Below are 25245 nucleotides of genomic sequence, written 5' to 3'. Positions count from 1 at the left end.
AACTGACATAAGGTGGCCTTTTTTAAACAGCACATTTCACTAATAGCATCACGTAGCTTGCATACTTTATCCATAGGGAGTCGAGAGATCTGCACCTCCGCATCTAACTCTATCCCTAGGAATGTAATTTTCCTAGCTGGCCCTTTTGTTTTCTCTTCTGCTAATGGGACACCAAAGTGACTCACGACCGCTTTTGTCATGACTAGCAAGTTGTCACAATCAGCAACGTCTCGCCCCACCAGTAAGAAGTCGTCCAGATAGTCAACCAGCTGCCTAGATCCTGATTGCTTTTCAATAACCCACTGCAAAAAGGAACTAAACAGCTCAAAGAATGCGCAGGAAATCGAGCAGCCCATCGGGATGTATCGGTCGTAACAGAATTGCCCTCTGAAATGAAAACCACATGCACATGGGAACCCGCATTTTTGATGATATGGATGGCAGAGTCCACCGATGATATGGATGGCAGAGCCCACCGAGCATAGGTGTGGGTCTATTTGATCACTGACAGAATTACCGGGGGGGGGGGGGGGGGGGGAGGAAAGGTTGTGTATGAGCCTGTAGCGGTCCGGCTCTTTTTTGGGAACCATGCCCAGAGGGGAAATCACCATATTCGTAAAGGGGGGTAGGTGAAAGGGCCCGCTACTCGCCCTAAAACCAATTCAGAGAGAATTTTCTTTGCCATCTCCTCTTCGTGTAGGGATAGGGAATGCGCGTTGTGAGGAAGGGAGGGTGAGGGGGATGAGGGGCAACGTATTGACAGGTAATTGTAAAGCTGTAAGTGAAGCCATTAGAAATGTTTTCAGCTTTGTCGGGGAACGGGTAGCCTTGAAGCCAGGGGCGCATAGCACTAACGCTGACAGGGATTGGGGCCAGCGAACTCAGCTGGGCGGCCGCTGGGAGTCTGGTGCATCGGTCTGCATTCTCTAGCATTCCGGCACTGAGTAGCGGGGTGAGACCCAAGACCACAGGTGGCGCACAAGTGTTTGAATTTGCAGCTTGCCCATGTGCAGAGGCCAGCATTGAACTGCCTGCACACGTCACACCTCCCGCTACCTTGAAAAGTATACTTATCTCAAGCAGTGCCGGTAAGGGATCTATCCTGCCAAGTAGGCTTATGTAACATCATACTGCTCATTCCATCAGCATCTCATGCATAAACTCAGACACTATGCGTGTCTGACTTTAGACCGCTTGATGAAAGTATTTGCACAGGATTAGCCATTTTGAGATGCTGATGGAATGAGCAGTGTGATGATGGACTGACATATATTTCTGGATTGGATTACCAAAGCATTTCCCCTGAAACAGGACTTTGGTCTGAAACATGGCCATGTCGGGACTTTCGGGACTCTTTTTCGTTGATAAGTATTATAAAACATACTAAATATTTGGGATTGTGACCGAGTGGTTTGTTTTGCCTCAGCTTTTCCGCTTGAACATATTAGCTGGGAGGTATATTCATCCGCATATACATCAGCATTTTTGCGTTTGGAGTTTTTATGAAAAATTGAAAAAGATGTAAAAAGATGTATCAAACAGAAATGTTACTAAAATAAAAAGTAAAGTGACTAAACGAGTCTGCTTATAAATTCTGACTCGAGATTGAAAGGTCCAACAAATTTTGTCGGTAGTAGGGTGCTATATAAGAAATACCAGTATACTCTTGTTTTATATTTTGTTTACAAACTTGTGTACTGGAATACACATTTTGGTGTATGTGGGTTGTTTTGTGATTGATATCATAATTTAACCAGGCCCATCCGCCTCGCTTCTGGGCTTTCATTATGGTGTCGATATATCTAATGAGAAAAGAGGACTGCTCAGGCTCACACTCTACAATGACGTTCTTAAAAATGTGGACGCCTTGATCCAATTGTGGATATTCTTAGTGATTTTGGGTCGCTTATCTTAATTTGCCTGACCCCCTTTTTCTGGCTCAGCGTCCAAATCTGTTATTAGTAGGGAAAATATGTCGATGAACTCGTGATTCCATATTTTATTTTTTGTTGGCACAGGGACGCTGTGCGCCAAAGAAGTGACACCGCACGAGACTTCTTCCGCAACTGGGAGCGCCATGACTTGAGACCCCGCAACTGGGGCGGGGATGGATGTAATGGGGGGGCGCTGGCAACGCGGGAATGGATGTAATGGGGGGCACTAGCAACAGGGCAATCGGGAGCGTATCCACCCTTGGGTGAACTAGGCCAGGTAACGCGTCAGCATTGGGAGGGGCACAACGTCATCTCCTGAGTCGATTACAGGGTTAGCATCCCAAACCGTTGCAGCCGAACCTGAACCTCTGCGCCCAGATGCCCGCTTCCTTTGGAGGGAACGGAGAAAGCCATTGGGCCTCCCCCTAGGGCTCGGCACGTGCAAGGTGCACATGTGTGCACCCCCTTGTGTGTGCCGACCCTGGATTTTATAACATGCGCGTGGCAGCTCGCGCATGATATAAAATTGGGTGTACATTTGTGCGCGCCGGGTAGCGCACACAAATGTACCCCCCATGCGTAATTTTAAAAATCTGCCCCAATGTGCAATTTAACGAAAGGGGCCGCTGGCCCTTTAATCATGTAAGAAGGCAGTCCTTAAATGGTAAATAGATATGTAGCAATACAGAAAGGGGTTGCTGGACCTTTGAAATATCAATATCGTGTGAAGAAATCAGCTGCTGGGGGGTCTCCGAGGATCTGTAGTGCAGGGCATCTCTGTTCTCTTCCCTACTATCTGAATCGGTCAGGAATCGTCGATTTTCCCCCTTTAATGCTGAACAGGTCAGCTCTGCTCGCGTGCAAGGCACTGCCTAATGTGGATGGGCTTCCAGCTGAAAGCGAAACCAAAAGAAGAAAAAGACGCTGCCTCCTAGCTTCCTGTCATCAAAAGTGAAACCGAAAGGAAAAAACCTCGCCGGCGGTGCAAGTCAGCCGCACGTGCCGAATGCAGGACCCAGTGCAAACAGCAAGCGACCATCCGCTCTCCGCAGGCTCGTGGTGAAGGTAAATGAAAACCTGTGCCAGCGGTGCCTGGTCAAAAAGGGGGCCGCACATGCCGCACACCCCCTTTTCAACCAGACAATGCCCGCCAGGCCAGGCCCCACCCCTTTCCCCACCCTCCCTCTCCCACCCTGCCATGCCTTCCCCGCCCCCTAACGGAGTTGCGGGCTCTTTATTCAGTGAGATAATGCATAATAATGTAGGTGCACGATTAGAGATGTGATTGGCTCTTCTTTCCCACCTTGGACAGCTTGGTGCTCCCACCTCCTTTGGGGTCATCTCCTGAGCAGCATAAAACTGAGCAGCTGTAGGTCTAATGATACCTTGACTGATAAATCCTTTGCTGCTGATTGGATGGCTCTGTTGCCATCCATAAACCTGAGTACTTCTGAAGGCCTCAGAATATCTGTTTTTCTACACATGCACACAGGGACTGCATTGTCTTCTGTTTTCTCTGGGTTTAAAGAGAAAATTCTTCTTTATTTTAAAGAATACCCTTGCAGAGCAGTCAAGCCAAGCATGTGCATTGCCTGGTTAGAAAATGTAGTCATTCCTGCATCTGGTTGCAGTGAATTCAGGCCAAGCGTCCATTTACTGATGTCAGAGAAACCATTTTGGCTGCAAGTACAGTAGTGAAAATTCAGGGTTCATACCTAAAGTTCTTTATGCATAAAGACAGAATACAGGACCCCGGCACCACAATCTCCAGGTTCAGCCCCATAGACTAACACTAGTCTCAGAAACTTTACTCCACATCTTACCAGAAGTTATATGGTAAAAGATCATTCAGGAAGCATGCCCTGCAATGGCAGCTGGACGAAAGAGAATTTCTAGCAATATTACAATTTATTAGTACTATGCAAACACCCAATTGTACGAAATCTTTTGGTGCAGCCTGCTGTATTCTATGCTTACTTCTTAGTTAGCTCTCCTATAAAATAATAAAAAACAAATTCTCACCCAAAATCAGTGCGACTCTTCACTTTGGCTAGAGTTAGAGATGCCGCCTTCTTTCTTCCTTGTGAGAGAGAGAGAGAGCTTGTGTGTAGGTGTAGATAAAATAGTTCTGATAGTTCTTGGATGTGAACATTCTTAATTGTATGAGGTCTTAATTATGAGAATTCTGATGTACAAGTTCTGAATGTGAAGTTTTTGATTGTGTGAATTCTCAATGAGAGAGTTCTGAATACTGTCACTGACAAAAATATTCACAGGAACTACATGACCAGATTTCAGATATGTGCTTTTCGGCCATGAAATGTAGAAAATAGTGAACATCCAATGTTAACATTTGAGACAAATGGACAGTACAGGAAGCTCACTCCCTTTCATATACTGATGAGAGATAATATATATTTTGACCAAAGTATAACCTTTGCGCTGATTTTACAATTTGTTCTGTCACTTACAAATGACCTCATAAGAAATCTTCTGCCAAGAATTCTGTTTGCTGTGCAGCTTTTCCATTTTACAAACTAGTAGCCGTTTCTAATTCTGAGCATTGCCCAAGATATTCATCTGAAAGAGCACATTTCTGTTCTAACATAGGCAGTTCACTTTCTTATGCTGCCCGATATAAAAAGATGTTGTCCACAAAAACAAACCCAGTCCAGTGTATTCTTTTTGCTATACTCAGGAAAATGTTATGCTGATAGAAAAGCAGGCATTTTATACTTACTGGATTAATAAATGTGCTACAATAATTTCTGGTTCTGTGAAGGCAACGCGGGAATGGATGGGTTCAACTGACTTGAACCCTTGTTATCTGCACTAATCAATCTATACATATTAATCCATCCCAACTGTATACTAGCAATATTTCCAGCATTAAGAAAATATGAGTTAAGCCTATGTACCCCTCTGCAGTGGGGAGAAATCGCCAATGCCTTCATTAACATGGGATTTGAAGAGAGGAGTACTAGGCAGTGTGCACACTTTTATTCAGGACTGTTCACACATTTTTTGCTCACAAAACTCATTACTTCATCAGAAATAAAGTGCTACACACAAAAACATGTGCACATGTGTGCACAGCTTGGCATACCATATTACATTGAGGCCTTTGGTAGTTCTGAAATTCCTAATTCTCTATACTGTCTGGTACAATGGGCCTCAATTCATTCAGTTTGAGGCTCGAAAGAAGGCCATGATGAATAGCTATTCAAGAGAGTGGAGCACATATGTTAAATTTAAACCTATACTAGAAAACACTTTTTCTAGGGAGGCTGAATAGCAGCAAAAAGACCATTTATGAGAGTATATTGATTGAAGCATTTGGACCAGACCCAGCTCTTAATCAAAGAATCCATTATTGGACTGATTAATATATGCCTAAGTCTCACTATCTATTTTCAGATATGTAAAGTAACTCCACTGAGATCAGCAACATCTGGAGATGGAATATTGGTAGCTGGATATTGGAGGAGTTCTTCAGCCCATGATCTGGATAAAGATAACGGTGGGGATCTTGTGTTGAACAAGTGGCTAAACTCCTTGAATCAACAGACAGCATGGTGGCCTGGGTAGTAGATACTGCAGGGAAGCTCCTGCCTTTACCAAATGTCACACCAAAGTGGATCACTGGAACAGAATTCCAGAAGCCTAGAGAGATCAGCAACTGGTGGGGCATGACAGTGGCTGTTCTTACTTTTCGTTCAAATTGTTGAGGACATTTGGGAAGTCCCGTGGCAATGGAGTGAAAGTGATGGCACACAGGCAACCTAAACATGGCGGCCACAAAACAGTTAACTAAGCAATAGACTAAGGCTGCTATCTATGAGCCCAGATAAATCTTTTTTGGGTTAGTGCTGCCTGCTTCAGTTGGGGAAGCCCCTGAAAAAGGTGGGGGTAAAGAAAGATAAAAGAGAGCAATTTAAGTGGCCATCTACAGCAAGAAAAATATCAACTCAGATCAACCATAAGGGAAAACTGCAACTGTTGCCAATAAGATCAATTTAAAATTGATCTATCAGCTTTATAAGAATCTAAAGAGGAGAGGAAGTAACATTTGTGAGGAAACTCATACCTTGTTATAGTCTGAAAAAGACCATGATGGAAGAAGAGATGCAGGAATGGCATTTACCAGACCTATTTACCATTTACCATTTTGAATTTTTATGATCTAACAATATCACACAAAGCCAAGTAGAAAAAAAGGATTTTAGTCTTCGCTTAACAGTGCTGTTCATTTCATTCCATCAGCTTATAAAATGTTTTTAAATTTATGAATGCTATTCTAAAAATACATTTTTGTTCAAAGTGGAGCACAGTCAATACACACATATGACAAAAAATGTATATAAAATACAGTATAATAGTACAAACATAAAATACATGTAAAATGTTTACCTCAAATCCAAGTAAAACAGTTTAGAAAACCATTACTATTATAAAAAAAAAAACAAAAAAGGTCCAATTTAATATGCAAATGCTTCATCAGACAGCCAAGAAAATCAGAAAGGTAAGTAGCGTGCTTCCAAAAATACAGCATTCCACAAAGAGGTTGCAATACAAAAGAGTAATCTATTCTGAGCATCTGCTGATCTCATCAGCCTCTGAGACAGAATACAGGGCCAAAACTTATTTAATGACCTTAAGTTCCATACTGATACATATTGGAACAAAATTTCTCAAGTAAGCTGGTCTAATATCACTAAGTGCCTTAAATGTTACAAACTTTTAAACACTGCTTGCCAAGGGATGGGAAACCAATATAATTCTTGTAATGCCAGAGAAACGTGAACCTGATATGACTGTCCAAAACTTAATTGAGAAGTGGCATTCTGTATTACTTGAAGCTTACACAATGCCTTATTAGGCAGCCCTCATAATATATTACAGTCATTAATACTAGCTAAAACCAAAGCCTGCATTCATATTTTTAGATCTGTAAAACACAAAAAAAGACTTTAGTAACCAAGTAGAATGCAATTTAAGAAATGCACTTCTAGTAACCATTTATGTGCGTGCCTTCATATTCAACTTGAAATTCAATAAGACCCCGTAACTTCTGATTCGGTTTTTAATGGCAGTGAGATCCTCTAGTCAGATCAGGAGCTTATCTATTAATTCACAAAAGATGTAATTTTCAAAAGGATTTACGCAGGTAAATGAGTTTTAAAAATTGCTTTTACTTTGAAAATTCTCTCCCAACTCTCTAACTTAAATACTAGAACTGGTTGTAATTTTAAAACTTATGGGCCATCCTTGGGCAAATTTGTCAAGGGCAAGCATAATACAAATGAAGAATTGTTGCTCAGCTTTTGCATGCAGCAACAATTTACAATCACTACTAGGGATGTGAATTGTTTTTCTAATGATTGACCTGTGCCATCTTTAAACAAAACAAACACAATTTCACGATAGTCCCCGAACCCGGAATCGGAACAGATTCCGGTTCCGATTCATATCTCTAATCACTACTAATTTCTAAAAGGAAGAGACTTTTTTTTTTTTTTTTTACATGGAAGCACCCATCATCAAAGGGGCCTATGTACTAAGTATTTTCCCTATACAACCAAAATGGGGAAGCCTTTCTACTACATTGGTTCCAAAGCGTTACTATCTCCTGGACTATGTCCTCACAAGGTAAAAAGAAAAGCATAACTTTAACATGAGCCATGCATGGAGATGAATGTTTCACAGACCATTTTCTTAGTAAAACTGTATAAAGATTTCAAGTTTCCACACCCAGATGCACAACTGTTCCTTCCCCTAAAATGCTGAATATGGAACACAGATAAATACAGTAGTTTAGAATGTTTCATGTAATATACTTGGTCATCCCAAATATAAGAATACAGATTGGCTTGAGGAAAATGACAGCATGCAAGTTTTTCCCTGGAAAAGCAGAAACTTTATGAGGAACATCTTTGCAAGTAATAATTCAAAAAAAAATATAAAACAATAAAGTCACATTCACAGAAAGCAGTGGGGTAGATTTTAAAAAAGTATGTCCACTCATACTTTTGTTCGCGCTTCCGGCGCAAACAAGAGTATGCCATTTTTTAATAGATATGCGCATAGCCGCACGTATATTTTAAAATCTGGGGTCGGCGTGCACAAGGCTGCGCAAAATCGGCAGCCTGCGCACACTGAGCTGCACAGCCTGCCTCTGTTCCCTTCCAACCCCCCGCACCTTCCCCTCCCTAACCCACCCCCCAGCCCTAGCTAAACCCCCCCCCTACCTTTGTTTGAAAAGTTACGCCTGTCCGAGGCAGGTGTAACTCGTGCGTGCTGGCCAGCCGCCGGCGCGCGATTCCCTGGCCCGGGAGCAGTTTCAGAGGCCTCGGCCACGCCCCAAAATGCCCCCGGGCCAGAACCACACCCACGGCCCTGCCCCCAGATGACGCGCCGCCACGACACAACACCCCCAGGAAAGCCCTGGGACTTACGCATGTCCTGGGGCTTGCGTTCACCGCCGAGCCTATTCAACATAGGCTCTGCACACGCAGGGGGAGCTTGGGGCAGGTATTTGTGGGGGTACGCGCGTATCTTACGCGCACACCCCTTTGAAAATCTGCCCCAGTGTGTAAGATTAAGGACAGCTGGTGAAAGAAAAAAGTGAAAACAAAAAACCTCACAGAGCTTTTATAATATCCTAAAGTTAATCTATGGCCCCAACGTTTTATAGATAAATATGGAATCATAAATCATAGGAAACAGAAATTTGCAATTTTACAAAATCAAACTGGAAATGTGTATTCCAATGCACTAGAATAAACAACTGCCATTATGATAGGAAATGCACTTGACAATAAGAGTATAATAACTTGATAAAGCAATTGAAATGAGTAAGATGTAGGACAGCTCCAGACCTATATGGAATTCCTCCTCGGTGCTCATATAATGAAGACGCTGACATCAAAGCAGCAGTTTTAACCTTCTATCATGCAAGCTCGGGAAAACAAGAGCTTCCTCTGGACTTGAAAGAAGCTTTTTTTGTTACTATTTATAAAGAAAAGGTGAGAGGGCTTTCTGCAATAGTCATGGGATAGTCCTGTTATCAGTTGCAGGAGGATGCTGGATAAAATTCTTCTAAACAGACTAAAAAGTCCATTAGAAAGTGTTCTACTTGAACATCAATGCAGTTTCCCTGACTTGGGTGCCCAAGTCAGCGAAAGCGTATGAACGTACGTTCATCCATCTTCGCCGGCGGGGGCTGCTGGAAGCTGCTTTCGCTGCCGGCTGCCCCCGGGAGGCAGGGGAGCCGCGGTGCGCGCCTCCGGAGTAGTGCAGAGAGGACTGTAAGAAAAAGTTAGTTAACTTTTGTTACACTTTATTTACAATATTTTAATAGCATGTCGAGTCGCTTTTCGCCCTGCGCCTTGCTTTGCGAGGAGGGGAGAGAGGACTGGGGCTGCCCCGGAGACTGGCGGCCAGGGCAGGTGAGCGGGGGCTGGGGGAAAGTTTGCCGCCTACCCTTCTAACGCAGGGGTAAGGGTGAGGCAGTAATTTAGCAGGTTAAAGACACGGCTAAACTGCAGGTTAAAAAGGCGATAATCGGGGTGCACGATACTGGATCGGAGGGAATAGCTATTAGCTAATCCGATCGTTTACATCTCATATACATGCCACGGGTGGAAAGGGTTACCCATTGATTTAAAGAAGCGGTAAGGATGGGTTAAAAGGGATAGTGAATCGCGGGTTGGACTTATGCAGCTAAATTGTGAGTAAACTGCGGGTTAGAAACGGGGTAACTGCGGCCGCGCTTTACTGTATCGGCCCGATTGTTAGCGACACAATTCTGGCAACATACAATAGTATAGAGCGTTGCTATCTCTATTTAACCTGCAAGACTTCCAAGGATGAATCTTTTCAACCTCTAATAGGGGTTTTAAAGTAATGCTGTATATAATCCAACCTTAAAATCAGAACAAGGATTGTTATGTATATGCAGGTTTTATTTTGAAGTGAATAAAATTATTGATGTGTGTCAAGACAAGACTGAAGTATTTTTTTGATATTTATAGGTTATAATATTTAGAGGTTAAGAGGACGCGAGCATGGGACAGAACACTACAAAAATAATGGGGTAGATTTTAAAAGCCCTGCGCGCGTAAATCCTGCCGGATTTACGCGTGCAGGGCACTTGCGCGCCAGTGTGACTATTTTGCATAGGCCACCGGCGCGCAAAGCCCCAGGACGCGTAAGTCCCGGGGCTTTGCTTGGGGGGGGCGTGGCATTTGGGGCGTGTCCAGAGGTGTGATGGCATTCCGGGGACGGGGCCGAGTACTCCGGCATAGCGGCATGTGCCGGGACAAGGAGCGGCCTCGGAGGGAACAGAGGCAGGCTACGCGCGTATCTTGTAAAATCTGGTGTACTTTTGTTTGTACTGGTTGTGCGAACAAAAGTACGCGCGTGCGTACTTTTTAAAAATCTGTCCCAATCTTTCTAGTTACAGAGCCCAAATTTCAAAACTGTCAGCGGTACACTATTTGTGCACATAAGTGGGTTTGTGGAAATTAATGCTAGTTTTTTTTATAAACTGTATGGTAGAAGCCCCACAGTTTATACAGTACTGCATATTTCTGTTCCAAAATTATGTGCATACATTTGTAATGCAGGAACAATTCACAAATAACCCAGAATTAAATGCAGAGGCGTGTGCTCTGCTTTTGAAAATACTTGCATGCATACTTGGAATCACTAGTTCACCAACACTTCCAACCAGTTTGGATCTTAATCTTAGCATGATTTTGTGCAACTCACAAAAAAGGATATATCTTAGATCTGGTGTTTACGCTGGGTGATATTCATTTATCCAAATCCTCATTTACTATATTTTTGTCCTGCAATGACCATGCTCTCCTATTTTTTTTGGTAGATATGCCCAAGGTTGTTAACAATTTGGTGAAAAGGACTTGCAACAATTTTCAAAACATCAATAACTGTGTTACTGGATAAAGCTCAGCAATTTCCAGTTGAATTTCCGGTTATGTCAATAGATCAGCAAGTGGTGACTTGGAATTCTGTTTAAGTAAGGCATTGAATGAGGCTTCTCCAGCTACGCAATTAAAGTACTCAAAGCATTCAAATACCTGGTTTCATTCTGGTCTATTGGTTGTAAAAAGACAGGTTGGCCACTGTGAAAGACAGTGGCAAAAGGATATGACCACAGTTAATTTTCTTGTTCGCAAAACTGCTATTTTGTGTTACAAATTGGTTAAAAAAAGCAAAAAGTAAGTATATTGCAAACCAATTGAGACTAGCCGAGATCATATCTAAGCAACTTTTTTCTCTTGCATGCCAGATGTCAGGTATGGCTTCAATTGGTTCTTCTGCAGTATCACATTTATCACAGCACAAATTAACCAGTTATCAACCTAATAAACAAAGCTTGACCGATGTGCCGCAAATGCGCAGTAGAGAGCTCTACTGCACATGTGCAGGCAAGCACGTTGGTCTCAGCAAGTGTCAACTGGATATCAACATGGCGGCGGCGGCGATGAGGAGCGTCGGCATCGAGCGGCAGCGGCGAGGAGCGGCGGCCAGTAACGAGGAAGGAGAGAGTGAGAGGGAGGAGGGAGGGAGTGGGTGGGTGGGTGAGAGGGAGGGAGTGGGTGGGTATGAGTGAGAGGGAGGGAGGGAGGAGAGAGTGAGAGGGAGGGAGGAGAGAGTGGGAGGGAGGAGTGGGTGGGTAGGAGGGAGGGAGGGAGGGAGTGGGAGGGAGTGGGTAGGTGGGTGAGTGAGAAGGAGGGAGTGGGTAGGTGGGTGAATGAGAGGGAGGGAGTGAGTGGGAAGGAGTGGGAGGGAGGGAGTGGGTGGGTGGGAGGGAGGAATTGGTGTGTGGGTGGGAGGGAGGAGAGAGTGGGTGGGAGGGAGGAAGGAGAGGGTGGGGTGGAAGAGAGGAAGGAGAGAGTGGGTGGGTGGGAGAGGTGGGGAGGAGTGAGGGGAGAGGGAGAATGAGGGAGAATGAGGGGGAGGTGAGAGACAGAGGGATGTAAGTGGAAGGGTAAGAAGTTGTGGAGCAGAGAAAAAGGGAGTGGAGGAGGGCTGAGGGAGAGGGGATGGGATTGAGAGAGGGTGGGGAGTGACTGAGGGAAGGGGAGGGAGGTAAGAGTGAGGGGAGGGAGGCAGTGAGAGACAGGGTGAGTAAGACTGAGTGGAGGGAAGGGGGTGAGTGAACGAGGGGAAGGGGGAGTGAGGGAGAAAAAGTGTAGAAGGGTGCTGTGTTCGAAAACGGACTGAAAAAAATTTAATGTAGCCCGTTTTAACTGGCTTAACGGCTTGTTTTCAATAAAAGATTATTTCCAGTTTTACCCCAATGCTCTTTGGATTTAATTGAGACACTTGAATCTAATTGTAATGAGTCTATTGGCTGGTCAATCAGTTTGGAAAACATTCAACCCAGCAGTAATTTGGGGGATGAAGAAAGTTTTAGCATCTTTGAATAGTTCCATCTCTGTTCTGGATTCAATGCTATCTTTTTTGATTAAAGATCAGGAACTTGCCTTAGCAAATCATTTGATGACATTGGTTAATACAAGTCTGATCACTGGTCAAGTCTCTCATGCTTTAAAGTTATCTTCTGTATATATATATATAATTCTCAAAAAGAAAAGTTTGGATGGTAGTGATCCCAAAAATTATCGCCCTGCATTTTTTTTTCTTAGCTTAGCGATTTTGTTAACAAAGTTAATGTTTTACATCTGAAACAATCAGGGTTTCATTAAAAGTTTAGCACTGAAATATCTCTTTTAGCACTGATAAATGAGATTACATTAAATATCTATATGGGAAAACATGTGATTGTGGTCTCAATTGATATCAATGCAGCATTTGATACCGTCAACCATGCTCTTTTGTTGTCTCGCGCCTCTGAGTTGGGAATATCAGGTATTGTTTGGAAATGGTTGTGATCCTATTTAAAGGATTGCCTGTTTATGGTTAACTGGGGGTTGGAATTTCAACAGCAAGGGAAGTAAGTCGTGGTGTTCCACAAGGATCTATTTTATCCCCTCTTTTTTTTTAAATATATTTCTTGCCCCGCTTCGTAAGATTATTCAAGAACAGGGCTTCAGCTGCTATGTTTATGCTGATAATATTCAAGATGTAGCATCCTTTAATTTTGATTTGGGTTTGGAGATGGCTAAATTCAATGCTGTTTTACTAAGATTATAGCTTAATTGGGTAAACATAAATTACTGGTGAACCCACAAAAGTCAAGAGGCTATCTGGTTTGGTAGATGTAAGTCGGGTACCAAATTGGCCTCCTTGAAGAATTTTTGTATACCGCTTGTTGTGGAAATCATATTTCTAGAGATATATTTCTATCACCCATTATGCATGACTAAGCAGGTCTCTTGTCTGTCAAAGTCAGTCTTCTTTAGTTTAAGAATTATGCCTAGTGGTTAGAGCAGTGGGCTACGAACCAGGAGACCAGGGTTCGAGTCCTGCTGTCCGCTCCTTGTGACCTTGGGCAAGTCACTTTACTCTCCATTGCCTCAGGTACAAAACTTAAGATTGTAAGCCCTCTGGGAATAGGGAAATACCTACAGTACCTGAATGTAAACCGATGTGATCTCTCAGATAGAATGTCAGTATATAATTATAATAAATAAAATCAATAAATAAAAATGTTGTCATGTGCATAGGTTCAATCTAAAACTGATTACTGCAATTCTCTATATCTGGGTATCACTAAATCCAACCTGAAGAGAACACAATTACTAGAGAACACAGTGGCCAGGATAATAAAGGGAATTTCTACATTTGGTCATATTTCCCCTGTACTCAAAGGTCTACATCAGCTGCCTCTGTGCTGTAGAATTTTGTTTAAAGTACTTTGACTCATAAAGCTCTTTTTAAAGGAACTCCTTAATATCTTTATAATGTATTGATCCCATATCAACCATCACATTGTTTGAGGTCATCCCAAAAAGGATTTCTTTCCCTGCCCTCTTCAAAGGAAATTTATCTGGAAGGCACAAGACAGTCTACATTTCAATAGCAGGCTCCTTGGTCTTGGAATTCAATGCCATTGGACATCAGTCTTGAAGGCAATTATCTGAAATTTAGGAAATCCATCAAATCTTGGCTCTTTGCCAAAGTGTTTGATTAGTTAATAAGACTATTTTTATGTTTTGAAGGACTTTTTGGTCTTATATTGCCAAGAAAACTTGCCAGGATGTAAAGAAAACCTATAAGCAACTTCTACTGAAATACAAACTTTTTTGAATACGTGGTGGTGTGGGTGTTTCAGCGTGAACAATAAGGAGATACTTGAACAAAAATGGGCTGCATGGTAGAGCTGTACACCATTAAACAGCCTGTTTACAATATGCCAAACAGCACCTAGAGAAGCCTTAAAACTTTTGGAACAATATAATTTGGAGTGATGAGACAAAAATTGAACTTAATGATCACAACCATAAACGAATTGTTTGGAGAGGCGTCAACAAGGCCTATGAAGAGAAGCACACCATCCCTACCATGATGCATGGAGGTGGATCTCTGAACTTTTGGGGGTTATATGAGTTACAGCAGCACAGGGAATTTAGTCAAAAATAATGGCAGGATGAATGCAGCATCTTATATGAAAATATTGCACAAGAATGTGCATTTATCAGCCAGGAAGTGGCACATGGGGTGCACTTGGATTTTCCAATATAACAACGATCTAAAACATAAGGCCAGTCGACCCCTCAGGGACTGCAGAGGAATGTGAATGTTCTGGAGTGGCTATCACAGTCTCCTGATCTCAACATTATTGAGCCACTTTGGGGAGAACTCAAACATGCAGGTCATGCTAGGCACCCAAAGAATTTACAGGACCTGGATGCCTTTTGCCAAGAGGAATGACAGCTTTACCACATGAGAAAATAAAGGGCCTCATTCACAAGTATCACAAAGAATGCAAGCCGCATTGATACAAAAGGGGGCAATACATGATATTAAGAACAGGGACAGTATCTTTTAAACCGGGATGCCGGTGCATGCGTGCGCACGTTCGTTGGCCCGCTTCCAGGTGCGTGGCAATTTTATAACATGCATGTGTTTATGTGTGATGTTATAAAATAGACTGACCGCGCACACGTGTGCACAATTTTAAGTGGGTGCGCACCTAATTGCAAAAATGCAGCTTCTACTGCGTAAGTAGGGGGATTTTAGCAGATATGCAAGCTGACGCCATTTCCACTAATTCCAGTTTGTTCCCAGTTCGCCCAGGTAAGGGATAGGAATTCCAAACCCCCTAGTTTAATAGCTTCCCATTTCACCGTTAGCCCCTACCTTTAAAACCCTGCTGATCTATCAATTTGTCTTTATTACTTACACATCCCTCCATAGCAGAAGTAAAATTACACAGCAGGGGTCCCCGGTGTGTGCCTGTGCATGTAAATATTTACGTACAAATTTGAAATTGAAATCCAGGAATGCCCATGCCACGTCCACAGCCCCCTCTTTTTTTTGAAGCTTTTCATTTGTGCACATAGCGGGAGATAGGCGCATATGTGGGCACTTTTTAAAATCCGCTTGGCGCATGCTGGCCCAACTTGTGCGCATCTCTCCCAGTTTTGGTACATGCTGAGCTTTGAAAATTCACCTGTAAGGGTATGCAAACTTTTGAACAGGACCAATTTAATTATTTCCTTTAATGCTAAGGTTTGTTTAATGATTGTGTTATTCTGTGATGCATAATAGTTTTAATTTGAAATGCATTAAAAATAACAGACGTGTTTTGTCTGATCACTCATGTTTTCTTATAATGCTACACAACTTACAAATTCTGCCAGAGGTATGTAAACTTATAAGCATAACTGTGTATGCTAATTTTACACATACAACCCCCCATGTAACTCTTTGAAAATTACCTTTGTAAAACATAATGGGTGTCTACATTTAAACTGATGCAACACTAAAACAGAAGCTGATCAAAAATTGGTATGGTAGATATTCTCAGCTGCTAGTGTAAAATAAGTACATAGCACTGTATACATTCTGGAGGCTAAATGTAATTTATTTATTTTTAAAAAATATGTTATTCTCTCTGTAATTTTTTTGGATTGATATCTTACACTTCCAGTGTGCTTTGGGCTACTACTTTGACTTAGAGATAAAACTCAATGATGTGCAAGGAAGTTCTACGATGGTGCCTAGCTGATATCAATGAACTACTATGGTGAGGTGCTTAGCAAGACTTCTTGTGAAAATTATGGACAAAATAATATGGCATTACACATAAGAAGGGTCAGGTCAAGGTCCATCAATCCCAGAATTCTGTCTCTGACAGTGGCCTGTATGGGTCACTAGTAACCGGCAGATCTATTTTTTGTTACTCAATTCCAGGGACAGCAGAGGTTTTCTTTAGCCCCAGCTGAAGGTTTTCCCCACTCCCCAGCACTGATCCAGTTGGGTATCAGCCCACCTTGAACTTGCCCTTACCAAATACAATTTTGGAAAAAGCAATATTGCTCCAAATTGACCGATTTCTAGGACAAAAATAATGTATTGGATAACCGTCAGGCTGGGTTTAAAAAGAATAATACAGAGATATTTGCCAAGATTATTGCTACATAATCTTGACAAAAGGCAAACCTTCATTAGCCTTGATATCTCAGAAGCTTTCAATACGGTCAATCATGCACTGCTACTGGATAGGTTTTCTACATTGAGGATAGGTGGTCAGGTTTTCAAATCATTTTTTTATTTTCTATCTTCACACGAGCAACAGATTAGGCTAGCATGATGTACCTCATTTGGTCTGGTACCCAATAAACTCTGAGGTTCTGCAAGGTTCTGTCATTTCTTCAACTCCAAGATATTTATGCAGCCTTTATGTTCTGCAATCTCTAGCTCGAGGATAAATTTATGATGTATGCTGATGATATACTGTCCCAATGGGACAGTGCTATACCGGGGTACAAATTATATTGCAATGATGGTGTGGCACTTTATGTCCGGGATGGCATAGAGTCCAACAGGATAAACATCCTGTATGAGACTAAATGCAAAATTGAATCTTTATGGGTAGAAATCCCTTGTGTGTCGGGGAAGACTATACTGATAGGAATATACTACCGTCCACCAGGTCAAGATGGTAAGATGGACAGTGAAATGCTAAGAGAAATTAGGGAAGCTAACCAAATTGGTAGTGCGGTAATAATGGGAGACTTCAATTACCCCAATATTGACTGGGTAAATATATCATTGGAACACGCTAGAGAGATAACATTACTGGATGGAATAAACTACCATATATATCTATATATATGGTAGTTTATTCCATCTACTATTTTATTATACTATTTTATTATTTATTATCTATATATATGGTAGTTTATTCCATCTACAAGTTTATTCCAACTACTATATATCAATAGAACTACCAAAGACTGTTTCCACAAACTCCAAGTGCTAAAAAGGATAAGGCCTCTCTTCCACGCTCAAGATTTCAGAAAGATCCTCCAAGCAAATATTTTCTCAAAGTTAGATTATTGTAACTCCATCTTACTAGGTCTCCCTTCCTCCTATACCAAACTGCTTCAGATGGTACAAAATGCGGCAGCACGTTTACTGACAAACACTAGGAAAGGAGACCATATCTCGCCAATTCTAGAAGATCTACATTGGTTACCAATCCACTTCAGAATCATCTACAAATCCATCTGCATTATATACAAAACTATCCATCAACACACCACTATTGACCTACAAATCCCGCTCCACCTACACATCTCCTCAAGACCCACCAGAGACTCATACAGAGGATCAATCCAGGTATCTCCCACCAAAACAACTAGACATATTACATTAAGAGATCGAGTCCTCTCTACAGCTGGTCCTCAGTTATGGAACTCTATCCCCCCAGATCTCACCCAGGAGCCCTGCCTCCAAAGCTTTAGGAAAAGACTTAAGACTTGGCTGTTTAAGCAAGCTTTCCCGGACTCCATTTAATGCCCTTATCCAGCTACATACATTACAAAGTCAGCTCAATTTCATCTCTTTCTAAATATTTTTGCCGTTATTAACCTTTTCCTTTATTTCTCTCTTCTCCCAGTTCAACAGTCCTTGTTATTTGTAACTGCTTTCTTCTGCACTATAGTTACAGTTTGATGTCTATATTGCACCCCTGTTTACATGTAAACCAGCATGATGTGATTGTATCATGAATGCCGGTATATAAAAACCTTAAATAAATAAAATAAAGAAATGATAGCTTTATGGAGCAATTGGTTCAGGAACAGACGAGAGAGGGAGCAATTTTAGATCTAATTCTCAGTGGAGCACAGGATTTGGTGAGAGATGTAACCGTGGTGGGGCCGCTTGGCAATAGTGATCATAATATGATCAAATTTGAATTAATGACTGGAAGAGGAACAATATGCAAATCCACGGCTCTCGTGCTAAACTTTCAAAAGGGAAACTTTGAGAAAATGAGAAAAATTGTTAGAAAAAAACTGAAAGGAGCAGCTACAAAAGTAAAAAGTGTGCAAGAGGTGTGGTCATTGTTAAAAAATATGATTCTAGAAGCACAGTTCAGATGTATCCCACATATTAAGAAAGGTGGAAAGAAGGCAAAACGATTACCGGCATGGTTAAAAGGGGAGGTAAAAGAAGCTATTTTATCCTAAAGATATTCATTCAAAAATTTGAAGAAATATCCAACAGAAGAAAATAGGATAATACATAAACGTTGGCAAGTTAAATGTAAGACATTGATAAGACAGGCTAAGAGAGAATTTGAAAAGAAGTTGGCCGTAGAGGCAAAAACTCACAATAAAAACTTTTTAAAATATATCCAAAGCAGAAAGCCTGTGAGGGAGTCAGTTGGACCGTTAGATGATCGAGGGGTTAAAGGGGCACTTAGAGAAGATAAGGCCATCGCAGAAAGATTAAATGATTTCTTCGCTTCAGTGTTTACTGAAGAGGATGTTGCGGAGGTACCCGTATTGGAGAAGGTTTTCATGGGTAATGATTTAGATGGACTGAATGAAATCACGGTGAACCTAGAAGATGCGGTAGACCTGACTGACAAACTGAAGAGTAGTAAATCACCTGGACCAGATGGTATACACCCCAGAGTTCTGAAGGAACTGAAAAAATGAAATTTCTGACCTATTAGTAAAAATTTGTAACCTATCATTAAAATCATCCATTGTACCTGAAGACTGGAGGATAGCAAATGTAACCCCAATATTTAAAAAGGGCTCCATGGGCGATCCGGGAAACTACAGACCGGTTAGCCTGACTTCAGTGCCAGGAAAAATAGTGGAAAGTGTTCTAAATATCAAAATCACAGAGCATATAGAAAGACATGGTTTAATGGAACAAAGTCAGCATGGCTTTACCCAAGGCAAGTCTTGCCTCACAAATCTGCTTCACTTTTTTGAAGGAGTTAATAAACATGTGGATAAAGGTGAACCGGTAGATGTAGTATACTTAGATTTTCAGAAGGTGTTTGACAAAGTTCCTCATGAGAGGCTTCTAGGAAAAGTAAAAAGTCATGAGATAGGTGGTGATGTCCTTTCGTGGATTGCAAACTAGCTAAAAGACAGGAAACAGAGAGTAGGATTAAATGGACAATTTTCTCAGTGGAAGGGAGTGGGCAGTGGAGTGCCTTAGGGATCTGTATTGGGACCCTTACTTTTCAATATATTTATAAATGCTCTGGAAAGAAATACGACAAGTGAGATAATCAAATTTGCAGATGATACAAAATTGTTCAGAGCAGTTAAATCACAAGCAGATTGTGATAAATTGCAGGAAGACCTTGTGAGACTGGAAAATTGGGCATCAAAGTGGTAGATGAAATTTAATGTGAATAAGTGCAAGGTGATGCCTATAGGAAAAAATAACCCATGCTATAGTTACACAATGTTAGGTTCCATATTAGGTGCTACAATCCAAGAAAGAGATCTAGGCGTCATATTTATTTTATTTATTTTATTTTTATATACCGACATTTGATCTCAATCGAGATATCACACCTGTTTACATTCAGGTACTGTAGGTATTTTTCTATCCCCAGAGGGCTTACAATCATACGGGCGGATTTTAAAAGCCCTGCTCGCGTAAATCTGCCCGGATTTACGCGAGCAGAGCCTTGCGCGCCTATTTTCCATAGGCCGCCAGCGCGTGCAGAACCCCGGGATGTGCATAGGTCCCGGGTTTTTGGAAGGGGGCGTGTCGGGGGCGGGGCCGAACGACGCAGCTTTTTGGGGGCGGGGCGTGGCATTTCGGGGGCGGGACTGGGGGCATGGCACCGGCCCGGGGCGTTCCGGGGGCGTGGCCGCGCCCTCCAGAACCGCCCCCGGGTTGGGTCTTGGCGTGCCAGCAGCCCGCTGGCGCACGTGGATTTACGTCTTCCTCCGGGAAGCGTAAATCCGTGGATAAAGGTAAGGGGGGGGTTTAGATAGGGCCGGGGGGGTGGGTTAGGTAGGGGAAGGGAGGGGAAGGTGAGGGGAGGGCGAAAGAAAGTTCCCTCCGAGGCCGCTCCGATTTCGGAGCGGCCTCGGAGGGAACGGAGACAGGCTGCGCGGCTCGGCTGCCCAAAATCGGCAGCCTTGCGCGCGCCGATCCAGGATTTTAGAAGATACGCGCGTATCTTATAAAATCCAGCGTACTTTTGTTTGCGCCTGCTGCGCAAACAAAAGTACGCAAACGCGCTTTTTAAAAAAATCTACGCCATAGTGGATAACACATTGAAATCGTTGGTTCAGTGTGCTGTGGCAGTCAAAAAAGGAAACAAAACATTGGGAATTATTAGAAAGGGAATGATGAATAAAACGGAAAATGTCATAATGCCTCTGTATCGCTTCATGGTGAGACCGTACCTTGAATACTGTGTACAATTCTGGTCGCCACATCTCAAAAAAGATATAATTGCGATGGAGAAGGTACAGAGAAGGGCTACCAAAATGATAAGGGGAATGGAAAAGCTCCCCTATGAGGAAAGACTAAAGTTAGGACTTTTCAGCTTGGAGAAGAGACGGCTGAGGGGGGATATGATAGAGGTGTTTAAAATCATGAGAGGTCTAGAACGGGTAGATGTGAATCAGTTTTTTACTCTTTCAGATAATAGAAAGACTAGGGGGCACTCCATGAAGTTAGCATGTGGCACATTTAAAACTAATCGGAGAAAGTTCTTTTTTACTCAACGCACAATTAAACTCTGGAATTTGTTGCCAGAGGATGTGGTTAGTGCAGTTAGTATAGCTGTGTTTAAAAAAGGATTGGATAAGTTCTTGGAGGAGAAGTCCATTACCTGCTATTAATTAAGTTGACTTAGAAAATAGCCACTGCTATTACTAGCAACGGTAACATGGAATATACTTAGTTTTTGGATACTTGCCAGGTTCTTATGGCCTGGATTGGCTACTGTTGGAAATAGGATGCTGGGCTTGATGGATCCTTGGTCTGACCCAGTATGTTATGTTCTTATGTTCTTCTTATCTGTCCTACTTATGATTTTGCTCCTGCTATTCCCATTTTGTTGAACTGCTTATATGATATTCATGATATTTAAGACTAATCGGAGAAAATTCTTTTTCACTCAACGTACAATAAAACTCTGGAATTTGTTGCCAGAGGATGTGGTTAGTGCAGTTAGTGTAGCTGGATTCAAAAAAGGTTTGGATAATTTCTTGGAGGAGAAGTCCATTAATGGCTATTAATGAATTATACTTGGAGAATAGCCACTGCTATTAATTTCATCAGTAGCATGGGTTCTTCTTAGTGTTTGGGTAATTGCCAGTTTCTTGTGGCCTGGTTTTAGCCTCTGTTGGAAACAGGATGCTGGGCTTGATGGACCCTTGGTCTGACTCAGCATGGCAATTTCTTATGTTCTTATGTTTGGTTAATGAAAAACTCCCTCTCTTTAAATATTACAAAATCAAAGACAATGTTGATTAGTTACTCGGTTAAAAAAATCGACCATCCTTTTCTTTCCATTGTGGGGAAATCAATCCTTTGTTGTCTATGAAACCCCAAAGAAATTCTCTTTCAAAATCAGCTTTTTATAAATGGAGGTTGTTGAAGTGGCTGCAGCATATGCTACCAATGAATACATTTCATTCTGTGATTAACACGTTTGTAATAACATCGTTAGATTATTGCAACTCCTTGTATACAGGATTGCCTAAATTAATGCTACATATACTTCGCATGATCCAAAATGCTGCCGCATGACTTATCACTTCATGTTCCAGATGTGATCATATTACCTGAATGCACTGGTTCTCTGTCCATTACTGACTTCTTTTTAAGATATTACTTCTGGTTTACAAAGTGGTCATGGCAGGAAAGCACAATATTTGCAAGATATTTTACATTCCTATCACCCACAGTACATATTGCATTGTCAATATCAGCACTTATTAGCTGTTCCCTCTATTAAAGATATAAAATTAGCCTCTACGTGATTATGTACATTTTTGGTTATCAGTCCTGTTTCTTGGAACATGTTATTCTAGATGTGAAGAAAATTCATACATTAAAGCATCATCTCTTTTTGCAGGCTTTTAACAATTTATTTTGATACTTGTTTTATGTATAGTTTTGCTTTAATAAATATTTTTGTATGATATATGTTATGAAAAATTGTTTTTGTTACTTGTTCTTCATTTAAAGGGTAATTTTAAATGCCCGGCGTGCATCAAAACTGGGAGATGTGCACACAAGTCAGGCCGGCGCGTGACGAGCACAAATTAAAAGTTCCAAAAAGGGGGTGAAGCAAGGGCATGGTCTGGGCAGGGCATGAGTGTTCCTGAATTTCAACTTGAAATTAGTGCATAAATATGTCTGGGCACAAGCATGTGCCGGGGAGCAGGTGCAAGCTGATGCATTCGCAGGACTATCTGTGAATTTTCAGAGGGACTTGTGCGCGTATGTATATTTTGAAAGTTTGGGCTACCTCATGCATGAATAAAGTATCCGCAGCTTTGGCCTTATGCAGACTGTTTGAAAATTAACCTCAGTATGTTCACTGGAAGTTTACCTAGTTTTGACCCACTCCATAAATTGCATGCTATGAAACTAATATTGGGGTAGATTTTCAAAGGGTTACGCACGTAACCCCCGAAAACCTACCCCCAAACCCGCCTTGCACGTGCTGAGCCTATTTTGCATAGGCTCAGCGGCGCACACAAGCCCCGGGACGCACATAAGTCCCGGGGCTTTCCTGGGGGGCGTGTCGGGGGCGTGTCACGGTGACGCGTCATCCAGGGGCGTGGCCGCAGGCGTGGTTCCAGCCCGGGGGCATTCTGGGGAGGCGGAGCGTGCCTTGAGCAGGAGTAACTTTGGGAATAAAGGTAGGGGGGTGTAGATAGGGCTGTGGGGGAGGGTTAGGTAGGGGAAGGTGGGTGGAGGCGGAAGGAAAGTTCCCTCTGAGGCCGCTCCGATTTCGGAGCGGCCTCAGAGGGAACGGGCAGCACGCGCAGGGTTCGGCGCGTGCAAGGTGCACAAATGTGCACCCCCTTGCGCGCGCCGACTCCGGATTTTATAAAATCCGGCGTACTTTTGTTTGCGCCTGGTGCGCGAACAAAAGTACACGCTCGCGCTTTTTTATTAAATGTATCCCACAGTGTAGAAGCGTTAATCAGAAAGTTATTAAGATGGAAATAAATTTTGATCTAAAAAATCCAAAAGCTTTAACTATGCATGTACATGCCACTCAAAAGCCTTGTCATTTACTTGGTTTATTTTCTAGGCTAGGAAAAAAAGCTTCCCTGAAACACTGACACTGCCTGGAAAGGGCACATCCAACATGTCAGATTTATTGTTTCGCAAGTTTACACATTTTTACAAATATCATTACTAGATTCTTACTCAGTAGATGTTAGACTTGTCACTCACTGTTGGCACTGATATACTGCAGAACACATTTCACTAATTTTAAAACTGACTGATCAAAGTACTATTAACTGAATATGCAACATCTCTGAAAGATTCTAATATGTGCTCTCTTTAATTTCTAAAACAAAAAGATGCAAAATAATATATTTTGCACACAGAAATATCCAACGTTGGGCAATTATTGTTCTAGTGCTGCATCTTAATTTCCTAAGGGAATGGAGACAGACTAGGATGCATATAAGGCATCACCTCAAACTGCAAGGAGAAGAATTCGAAGGGATGATATTCAAATAATTTGTGTGGTTAAAACTGACTTTTAATTGCATAAATCTAACTCTTGAAAAATACCCTTTGTTTAGCTAACATTTGTGTGGATAAAATCAAACAAGCAAATGTGTGAACAAGCAATTGTAAGGCAAAGGAAAGAATAGGGTCATTCGGTGCCGTTTTGTTGTATGGCACTAGCAGGGCAGGAGCAAGTGGGAATTGCTCTTGCCCCTAGTGGACCCTGGGCACTCTGGTAAAGTTGGAGAAGGATTGGTCAAAATTATTTGAAAAGGGGAAGGATTTGCAGGACAGGAACAAAGGGGTAGGGGGACATGGCACCATAGAGACCACCAGGGAATTCTGACAGGGGACATACGGGGAGGGAGAATGGCACTCATAGGGTCTTGTGGCCCCTTTTAGACAGAAGGGCCAGAATAGGTACCTGTCATTGTCTGTTGCCAAAACTGGAAACTCATGATTTTCCTGGTCACAGCAATAGGAGGGAAAACATTAGCATAAGAGGTACTCAGGTATCACAGCACAGTGAATCCTGCAGTAATAAACCATTTTATCTCAGCTTAAAACACTGAAATAATCGCAGTGCCTGTGGGAAGAAAATGTCTGCCTGGGCTGGCAGAATGAGTGTCTGTAGCTCCACAGGAAATTGCAAGCATTAGGAGTAGATATAGGAAGGATAGTTTTCAAAGCCATTTCTACAGGTAAATTAGTATTTTACCTGTGTAAATGGGCTTTTTGAAAGCTTCCCACCCTATGTGTATGTAAAAGTACCCACATAGTTCCACTAAGTGCATAGTTTTCCCTGCAGCATGGGGGTGACACATTCTTGGGAGATGGGTTAGAGCAGGGTTTTTAACTACATGCAAATGCAAACATTGCACATAGTTTTAGCCAGAGAAATTATCCGCACAAATTAGCAGGTGTAAAATGTGGGCAGGTAGTTTTCCTTAGACAATTTTCAAAGTGAAAATACATAGGTACTTTCACTTTGAAAATAAGTACAAAATTCACACTTAGGTAAATACAGACTGTGTGAAGATGTGGCCAGACTGAAAGTTCCCCACTTTTTAGTTTAACACAAAGCTCTTTGAATAGCTTTTTCCACTTGGCACCACATAGGTCATGTGACCCACTCGTATGCCTGGTGAACCTGTTCGTCTTGAGAGAAAAA

The 25245-nt window shown here is 42.1% G+C and overlaps 1 protein-coding gene across 3 annotated transcripts in view; it reads right to left on the bottom strand.

Moving 5' to 3' along the window:
- KLHL29 (kelch like family member 29) overlaps positions 1–25245 on the bottom strand; it is a 1215123-nt gene that overhangs the window by 638206 nt on the left and 551672 nt on the right. The window lies entirely within an intron of this gene.

The sequence above is a fragment of the Rhinatrema bivittatum genome, chromosome 3 (assembly GCF_901001135.1).
Source record: "Rhinatrema bivittatum chromosome 3, aRhiBiv1.1, whole genome shotgun sequence".
Classification (NCBI taxonomy): Eukaryota; Metazoa; Chordata; class Amphibia; order Gymnophiona; family Rhinatrematidae; genus Rhinatrema; species Rhinatrema bivittatum.
This window is presented reverse-complemented; position numbering and strand designations above follow the sequence as displayed.